Genomic DNA, 10,673 nt, shown 5'->3' with positions numbered 1-10,673 from the left:
ATCTTTTCCGTCCGTGGTATTTTTTTCAAAAAAATCGGAGGTTATGCATTTTTGTCATCCAACTTGAAAGATACCCATGTCGTCGACTTGATATCTAATTGTTCTGCTTAACTATGTACTAGATAAATTGAAAACTTATGCAAATGGTGTTTTTGAAATAAAACACCTCGTAATTGAGAAGAAAATTGCAGTTTTGTTTGTTTCTATTAACTTTTTAAAAATTTGTCACTATAGTAAACAATACAGTAAACATTTATCGCCTTCTCTAATAGAGAGCTTCGATTCTTTTGTTCTATTTCAACCTGGTTTCCGACTGTATTATAGCAATGTTGCGGGATTTTCAAATCCCAAAAGAAGAACACACTTCAAATTCAACATGATTTTCGATTTGGTAACCGCATTACTTTAATATAGATCAATATATATTACATGACCTTACACAATCAATTTACTTTTTATGATTAATCTGATATGCATGCCCAATATATTTTATTCCCAAAACCTTATTTAAAAAGGAGGGGACATGGTCAAAGTGTCGTGCAAACCAAATTATTGTTTATTGTCACGGAATAATTACAAACTGTGCTATAGTTTTTAAGATTATTGGATAATTGACTTGTTCTATAGGTACATGTACCTTACTTACCCAGGTGACATATCAGTTGTACCCTTGATATTGGTATAAATTCAAATCACAGGCACTTGTTTCTATCCCTTTGAAGACCCACTTTTAACGTATATATTTACCAGAAATAATGGTTTTAAGCGGAGAGGTGAAAAAATTACTTGGGTACCTTCTCGAAAATATACGTTGATAGTGGGTCTTCCAATGGATAGAAACAAGTGCCTGTGATTCAAATGCTTAATGATATATTAAAAGAAGATGTGGTATGATTGCCAATGAGACAGCTGTCCACAAGAGACCAAAATGACACAGACATTAACAACTATAGGTCACTGTACAGCCTTCAACAATGAGCATAGCCCATACCACAAAGGCCCCGATATGACAATGTAAAACAATTCAAACGAGAAAACTAAGATACATGTATATGTACATTGTACATGTTGTATATGAAGATTAATTAGATTAAAGTAAACAATGTGGTATGTTTCCAAAATAAATGCTATCCGCTAAAGACCAACTGATGTTGATCCAATTACTATAGCCAAACAAATGATACGTACATGTAGGTTACCATACTTCCTTCATTTATATTATGATTATTGAGTATTTTTTTGGAAACATTTCAAACCTTTACATGCTGTTTATATATATGTTACAGTAAATAGGTGAAATTAGGAATTACATGTAATTACTAAAATTTAGGAATTACAGGTAATTCCCGATGCACTTAGTTAATACAAGTAATTCCTTAAACGGCCCAGTTATTACCAGTAATTACTAAATTTAAAATGAATATTTACACCTATTTACTGACTGCTAAAACAACCATAACTTTTGATCACCTGACCATAATACAACATTGTTTTAGCTGTGTAATACTAACTAGAAGATCAGTTAGTACTCTTAAAGTTTTGAATGGTTGATATGTATAAAAAAATATCTTGAATAAATATGGACTTTCAAATATTTGGTTAAATCAGAGTAACTTTAGTTTTAATCCAAAATAGTTTAAGTTGAGCATTATAATACAGATAATTTTTGACCAACTTCAAGTGTTTAGTAATTACATGTAATTCCTAATTTCACCTATTTACTGTAACATATACATGTTACTACAGTTCAGCGACTCAAGTTTAAAAGGCATTTATATTAAAAAAAAATGATGTCAAAGTGTGACAAACATGGTAAAAAATTAAGTCATTGCTAATCTTTTTTCTATCATTTTTCTTTAATCCAGAGACATTCAAGTTTACAAAACTACCAAGGGTTAATGCAAAATAATAACTTTAGACAAAAATTTTAACAACATTTTACTCATAAGAATTCATCCACTTTTCAAAGGAAACAACAAAATAATAATATCAACTGACAAACATAAATAAGAATATAAATATCAATGTAATTTTTTTGTTTGTTGCAATAAAGGTACTAAATGATTTTCCTGCAATTTTTTTTTACGTTTATAAACAGTTTTTTTTTTTAAATATGTAAATTTCACCAATTTTTAGTGTATCTTTAATATCTTATTTCAAAAGTTTTTATATCTCTTTGCAAAAGCTTTAATTTTATATAAAAAGTATAAGGAAGCAAACATATATGATCTAATTACATCCTCTGAAAATTTCACAACAATTGCTTCAGTCAATTCTAAGTTTTCTTCATTTAAAAAATACCAACATGTGTTTTTTATCCTTTTGTTACACTCCTGACATATTTTTTCAGTAACTGTAAGACTGTTTTTTAATGGAATGTTTAGAAAATCAGTAATGATATATCTATTTTAAATTTACAATCTCACAAATAAATAAATTTATTAGATATTTGATTACATATTTTTTTAATTTCTGAGCAAAGAGCAAACTTTTAACATGTTTAATGAGAATTGCACTTTAATTTTTAAGAATCTTTGGTGAATAGTGTGCAGAAAAATCACTTTTACAAGACAGATTGGCTTTCTCATTACATTGTAAAGATGTTACAATTATTTTAATAAAGAATCATGTTGAATTTCTCATTACATTGTAAAGATGTTACAATTATTTTAATAAAGAATCATGTTGAATTTTGTTATAGATAAGCTACATCAGAAACTTGTCAGGAGTGTAACAAATGTTACACTCCTGACCATAATTTATTGCTACCATATTTTAACCTGAAACTGACCTGAAATCATGTAGAGTCTTTATATTTCACATATTATTTTAGTGCAAATTAAGAACAGGTTAAAAAAAAATATATACTTCTTACATATTTACAAATTTTGCTAATTGTCTATTTAAAAAAAAAGATGGCTTTCCTTTAAACTGTGTTCAGTCTCTTGTTTGATACTATATATATGCTGTTTTTATGTCAGATAATGTATTATGATAAGTTTGTTCGTACTACCAAAGATGGTAGCATTATGTGCTCTGTATATTAAAAATTGTCCAAAAATGTACCCAAAAATGTCAGGAGTGTAACGCTTTAAAATGTTTAAGTGTAACATTCATGCTATTTTTTATAGAAACAATGTTGTTATTATTGGTTGTTCTTTTCTGGAATTTGAGTGTGAACACCATCTGTTGCATATTTTCAGTAACAAACATGCCATTATTGTGGCCTTTATTGCTTGTTTATGCTCAATACTTGTATGTCAGGACTGTAACACATTTAAACAAGCTACATGTACATGTAGTTCAATTGCAATTTTTGAACAAAAATTTCAAAAGTAATGATGTAGACTTGTATTCTGTGTTAAGCTAGGGTGTAGTCATTTTATAATAATTGTCAGCTTGTTTTTCTTCCAATAACTTACCTTTGCTAATAAGATTGAACTTTATAAGGCATTTTTTGTGTTACACTCCTGACATTGAAGTATTGAGCATACAAAAGCAATGAAGGCCATAATAATGGCATGTTTGTTACTGATAAACTGTAACAGGTAATGTTCACTGAAATTCAAGAAAAAACAACAACTATAACAACATTGTTTCTAAAAAAAATACATCTTAGCCCAGTTGTTACACTCCTGATAGACCTGGGTAGTCCTCTTATTGTAACCATAATATTCCAGTAGTAGAACTTCAGGGTCAACTGGATGCACCTGTGCCAAGCTATGATACTAAACAAAAAAAATAAACCGTGCAAGATGTACAGAAACATGTTATTTCACCTACAAAGACATTTTCTGGCAGCATATTGATTTTTACTAACATTTTTTTTTTACACAAACTTATTTTACTTACCTTATGAGGCTCATAAAAATGTAAATATATGGAAGAATTGAACAAGAAATCATAGTCAAGATATAATAGTTGGATGAAAGATATTGTTTGGTATTGTATCTGCCCTTATTTATTCTATATCATCAATGAATGCACATGCTTGCTTCTAAATGTCACACTAAAAGCGTTACACTCCTGACATTTTGAGGTACAATTTTGGACAATATTTTTTAAACAGAGCACATACTGCTATTATCTTTGGTAGTTAGGACCAACTTATCATAATACATTATCTGACCTAAAAACATTACAGATATAGTATCATACAAGAGACTGACAAAGGTTTAAAGGAAAGGCATCATTTTTTTTGAAATAGCCCATAAAAGAATTTAAACTTAATATCATTTTGTATGAACATCATGTTGAATATTTACATTTTCTCAAAAAGTTTTTATTTTACTTAGCTAATAAAGAAGATGATGGATTCCCAGACAGAAATCTTGATGACAGTGAAAAAATTGAAGAATTGCACCAATTGTTACAGAGAATCGATTTCAAGCAGAAACAGATGCTCAAAGATAAGGGAATACAACAGCCATCCATGTTCCTTCACATATAAAGGTATATATTGTATATATATATTTTGTTTACATTTTCTGAATTTATGATTTTAAAAATCTTTCAATCAAAAGATATAAATGTACATTGTAAGTCATGTAATTCAAATAGAGACGTGCCATTGTCTTTGATAAAAGATAGAGTTACATGTATGCCTTTTTAGTATTATCAGCTTATATACTTACTTAGCCTTGTTAAAATCTATAAATATACCTTATGTATATTACATGTATGTTGAAATGTCTGTCAGAATATATACATATATGCATGTGATCATAATGTTTCAAATAGCCAAACATTGTAAAATATATATATACAACTCGTCTAAACATCAACCCAATAATGTTAGATCTGTAAATTTGCTTTCACAAATTTTTGGTTCTTCCCTCGCCGGGATTCGAACCCATGCTACTGTGATATCGTGACACCAAATCGCCTGCACTGCAGCCGTCCCGCTAGACCACACGACCACCTGGGCTATATACATGTATATATATATATACAACTCGTCTAAACATCAACCTAACAATGTTAGATCTGTACATGTAAATTTGCTTTCACAAATTTTTGGTTCTTCCCTCGCTGGTATTCGAACCCATGCTACTGTGATATCGTGACACCAAATCGCCTGCACTGCAGCCGTCCCGCTAGACATATATATATATATTGAGTATTGGAAATCCTGTACACCCTTTCCTTAGACCAAGTTTAACAAATATAATATGAATGTTTAAATTCAACTAATTATCTCCTGGCAATACACATTTATTTTAGGAACTTTTTATGTTTTATTTTGCAGTAAGCAGCTGTTTGTGATGCTTATAGGCATAAACAATCTAGTCTGGACATGTAAAACAGCAGCTGGTTCTATTTTGAAGTAAGCTATTTGGTGATTACATTAATTTGACATGACCAGACCAAGTCTTGGGATAAATTAATAGTACTCATTGTCATGATTGTACTAGCTTTTTATTGTTTTATATATTTTATGGAAAATACTGTTAGTTGAGGCCTGCAAAAATTAATTTATAAGGAGATGAAGTGTTGTTGCCAATGAGAGTAGAGACATCTAACAAATAGCATGAATAGAGTCATGGAGGATTGAATTCATACTCATTTTTATTAGAGTGTTACAAAATAATTGCAGGAAAAAAAACAACAACAACAAAAATCAAAATAATTGTGTATTTAGTAGAATTAGCCAAATCAAACAATAACTAACTTAAATCTTGTTTGAAATTTTCACATTTCTATTGATTAAATATTATTTTATAGATCAAATAATAAATAGATAAAAGGGCAGTAATTTAGTCTCAGATTTTTGTTTTGGTTATATTGTATACAGCTGATTGTATTTTAATACTATTTACAAATACTTCTTATATGTCAAAAGAAAAAAAAATTGCTATACCTGATATTGTTATTTATATTGAAATTGATAAAGACAACAAACTCAATAATGAGCTATTCCAATATCAATCTCCCTAGCGAAAAAAAGGGGGTGCTACTTAATTTTAGACCTCCATAGTGCCCATAGACACATCAAACACTTGCCAAAATATAAGCCTGAACCCCTGAGGGGATCACACATCAAATTATAAAAGTTGTATATATTCTACACCGTGAATAAGACCAAACAATGATAGAAGGAGTTAGTTTTAAAATATAATTGAAAAACTAAACTTATACAAATCAATAATTTTTTTGATGTTGATAAATAAATCACAATGTGTAATAGTTGTAATAAATTGTTATGCCAGCCTACAATAGTAGAAGGGGTTTATGTTTAATGATCCATGCTTTTGTTTGTTTATTCTTTCATCTGTTCTGCTTTAGGTTCAAGTTTTGGTAAAAGTTTTTGGTCAGGATAGTTGTTAATGATGTTAACGACCAATCAACTTAAAAATAAATATACATGTGCCTTATGTTATGATCTTTCTAAGGATAAATTAATGGTTTGACCCCAATTTCATGGTCCATTGAAAATAAAAAATTTATCACAACTTCTAGCTATTCTTTTTATAGAGTTATTCCACGAGATATTTTTGGGTCACTCATTAGAATATCTTTTAAATATATGATTTTGATTACAACTGCATTAAGATAGAATAATTGCATGCAGAAAATTATTGCTTTTGTCACATATATATCACTTGTCAATTTAATAAAATTAAACATTTTTTTTTATTTCTTTATTACAGAAGCTACAAAATAGAGCTAAGGCCCTTTAAGCCAAGAAACTGCCAGTGTCAGAAAAGGACAAACTTAGAAAGGCCATGCAAATTGATTTAATGTCAAGTTGGGACAGTGATTCTGTAGATAAACTCGCCTGATCACAACTGGGATTTCACTGTCACAAGATTTTAAATCTTACATGGATAAACTAAAGTCATTTACTAGACTGTAAATACCAGAGACAGCTGAATGCACAAGGCAAAGAGCTGAGGTCCAAGTAAATCAGAGAGGCCTTGTCACAAGAAATGTACAGAACTTGCATGGATTTTTACTTAAGGGCATATGACACAAAATTGAGAGATATCAATAAAAATTTCTTTAAATTTTAATAAGGACCAATTCAAAGGTACACTTTTGGAATTTGCAAGAACAAAAATACCTTCATGTTTACTTTTGAATTATAGTTGACAGTTTTCAGTTTAAGGGGGGAACCCTTAAAATGAAGTGGTTTGGTTTATTGAATTTGATTATTTTTTAAAGTAAAAAAATGAATTACTGCTCTTTTATTTCAACATTTGCATTTTTTATTAAAATTATTTACAAGTGCAGCATATCGGTGACATCAGATTATGTTAATGTGTTTGGTTAAGCTACATATATTTCTTTTTACTTAAACTTTCTGTTGCCTTTTCTAATTAATTAAATGCTGAATAATAATTTGAGTGTTGCTCATTTCAGTGTCTTGTATTTGCTGTCAAGATTTTTCCTGTAAGATTTCACATTATTTATAATCGCTTGGTCAAAGGGAGATAACTTTTTGAATCTTCACATTAGATAATCTGCGAAGAGGATTATGTAAAATGTAAATAGTTGAAAATTAATTTTATGGTTCAATAAAATCAAAATAAGTTATTGCCATTCATTATAAATAAATTTCTATCAAAAATAAGGCTCAAAGATTTTTTTTATTTTATTTATATAAATAATAACAAAGTACACACATCATGCACATGTTGACTTCATAAAATTTGTAAACAAAAAAAATTGAAAATAAAACTAAAAAATTTTAACTAATCAGGAGACAGTCAATACACCAAATATATTTATAAGCATATAAACTTATTATTTTCTTCAATTGTCCAAGTACATATTCAATATTGATAATTTTTTGCTTGACATTACATAATTTTGTTGATAAAAGTTTATTTGTGTGCTATTTTATTCAATTGTACATATTTGAAGTATTTCATTACACCTTATTATTTTTATTCTTGCATACAGCATTTGGAATGAAATTTTAATCAATGTTCGAGCACCAGGATGTTTTTTTTTGTCGAGCCTGCAACTTTTGTTACAGAAAGCTCGACATAGGGATAGTGATCGGCCGGCGGCGTTAGCTAACTTTTTAAAAGCTTAATATTTTAGAAGGTGGAAGACCTGGATGCTTCATACTTTGTATATAGATGCCTCATGTTACGAAGTTTCCGTCAGTCACATGTCAAATGTCCTTGACCTCATTTTCATGGTTCAGTGACCACTTGAAAAAGATCAGAGTTTTTGTAATGTTGAATTCTCTCTTATTATAAGTAATAGAATAATTATATTTGGTATGTGCGTACCTTGCAAGGTCCTCATGCCCGTCAGACGGTTTTCACTTGAGGCCGAGAAAAAAAAGATTGATGTTTCCGGTAACCCGACCGACCCTGTTTTTAGCCCCGACCCTAACTTTTTTATTGGATCTTCAAAAAAAAATTTAAAAAAATTGTATCAACCGACCCTGTTTTTGACACAGGCTTCTGATAGATGACATAATATTTTTTCTCTCTTGCTTCTACTTGCATAGAAAGCCAGTAAAATATTTTATTAATGTCAAAAGGTATTCCAAATAGGTTGAAATCCAAGAAATTTGCACAGCAGGTGCTTCAAAAACATTGCAAATGGCACACTTCCGGTTTTTGAAACTAATTACGGATCCGGATTTGGAAAAACCATGATAATTTTCCGGATTTCATTTACGATGTCAAAAAAAAAAAAAAAAAAAAAAAAAAAGAATTCCGACCTACCGACCCTATTTTTCAAAATGATGTTACCGGAAACACATATCTTTTTTTTTTAGGCCTGACCTGACCTCATTTCATGGATCAGTGAACAAGGTTAAGTTTTGGTGGTCAAGTCCATATCTCAGATACTATAAGCAATAGGGCTAGTATATTTGGTGTATGGAAGGACTGTAAGGTGTACATGTCCAACTGGCAGGTGTCATCTGACCTTGACCTCATTTTCATGGTTCAGTGGTTATAGTTAAGTTTTTGTGTTTTGGTCTGTTTTTCTCATACTTTATGCAATAGATCTACTATATTTGTTGTATGGAATGATTGTAAGGTGTACATGTCTAGCGAGCAGATGTCATCTGACCTTCACCTCATTTTCATGGTTGAGTGGTCAAAGTTAAGTTTTTGAGTTTTGGTCTTTTTATCTAATACTTTATGCCATAGGTCAACTATATTTGGTGTATGGAAATATTTTATGATCTATATGTCAGTCGCGCAGGTTTTATTTGACCTCGACCTCATTTTCACGGTTCATTGCTCAGTGTTAAGTTCTTGTGTTTTGGTCTATTTTTTTTAAAACTATAAGTAATAGGTCAACTATATTTGTTGTATGGAAGCATTGTTAGCTGTACATGTCTGCCTGGCATGGTTCATCTGACCTTGACCTCATTTTCATGGTTCATTGCTCTTTGTTTAGTTATCTTGGTTAATGTTAAGTTTATGTGACAGTTTTTAATAAAGCTTTATACTTAGGACTATCAACATAATATCAATGATAAGTAAAGAAGGCGAGACATTTCAGTGTGTGCACTCTTGTGAATTTACGAATTATGTTAATCATGTAAATAATGTTATGTTTTTTGTTTTTTGCTTTTTGAAGTTTTTAAAATTGACAAATAATGCTAGCAGGGGAGATTATTCATTAATATTTTTATGATGCCAAACTTGAAATTTAGAGGTGCCTATGTTTGCTATTTGTTATAACCCAATTGTTATGATTCTTAAATAATCTATACAAGTAAGCATGTTAATTTGTCAATAACCATTATTTTATTAATTAGTTTGAATTTGATGAGGTTCTTTGATGTAGAACTTTACTTTTTTTAAACAAAAGTGTTTTTTTATTTGTTTTAAATGTTTTTAAAATTGTATAACAAACTTTTTGACATTTTATTTTAATTTATCACCAAAACAACTCTAATTTGTCAGTATCTGAATAAAATTAATTTGTTAGATACTTTGTTTCTTTTATTGAAGTATATACAAAGAGAGATAACTCAAAATTGTTTTTTTTATTATTCTGACCCGATTAGAAGTGATGAAAATAACTATGCCCTAGACAGGATGACAATAAGAAAATGCTAGAAATTGTTGTGTATGGTTATGCTTTGTCCAAAAGTTTTTGTTATCTCCTATATTGTATATTGCTGCCATTGTCAAAATCCAAATCACACATAGATAGTCTTATCCTATAGTTTATATCTGGTGTTTGTGTTTTTTGTATGTCTTAGATTCTAACTCTTCAAGTTCTTATATAACTTCAGATGCATTGCCATTCTTTACATATAGGTAAAGGCATATTTACAAAATGGTATTGAGCTTTGCAAATGAGTGACATGTATTCGTTGGATTATTGTTTAAGTTTCATCTGAAAAATACAGTCTTCAATGTTACTGACAAATTATACATTTGCACATTGCCATTTGAAACCACAAATATTATTCTACTGTAAATACACAGAGCAGCAATCCATGCCTTTCAAGTCTGATACTTTGTAAACATGGATCAGAAAAGTTGGAGGATCAATTTTATATGTACAGTAGCTACAAAGTTATCACCATTAAAAATTCCTGTTTTTCCTAATTTTTGTTTTTTTATTTAATTAGATATTTTCAAACCAGATATTTGGGTTAAAGTAAAAACAAATCCCCAACATCCCTTTTCCAAAAAAAAAAATTTTAAAAGCAGAGGGAAAAATTCTGCCTTTTCTTTATTATT

General features: G+C 29.6%; 1 long non-coding RNA gene across 2 annotated transcripts; it reads left to right on the top strand.

Moving 5' to 3' along the window:
• The first annotated feature begins 341 nt into the window (after positions 1-341).
• LOC143048144 (uncharacterized) lies at positions 342-7,573 on the top strand. 2 transcript variants are annotated; one of them, XR_012969749.1, is made up of 4 exons: positions 342-391; positions 4,296-4,452; positions 5,249-5,326; positions 6,651-7,573. It is a non-coding gene; the product is annotated as an uncharacterized LOC143048144 (long non-coding RNA). The 2 variants fall into 2 exon arrangements; XR_012969748.1 differs by lacking the exon at positions 342-391 and having other exon boundaries at positions 4,235-4,452.
• The last annotated feature ends 3,100 nt before the right edge of the window (positions 7,574-10,673 follow it).

Source organism: Mytilus galloprovincialis, chromosome 10 (genome assembly GCF_965363235.1).
Source record: "Mytilus galloprovincialis chromosome 10, xbMytGall1.hap1.1, whole genome shotgun sequence".
Taxonomy (NCBI): domain Eukaryota; kingdom Metazoa; phylum Mollusca; class Bivalvia; order Mytilida; family Mytilidae; genus Mytilus; species Mytilus galloprovincialis.
The sequence above is the reverse complement of the archived record's forward strand: the minus strand, read 5'-3'. Positions and strand labels throughout refer to the sequence as shown.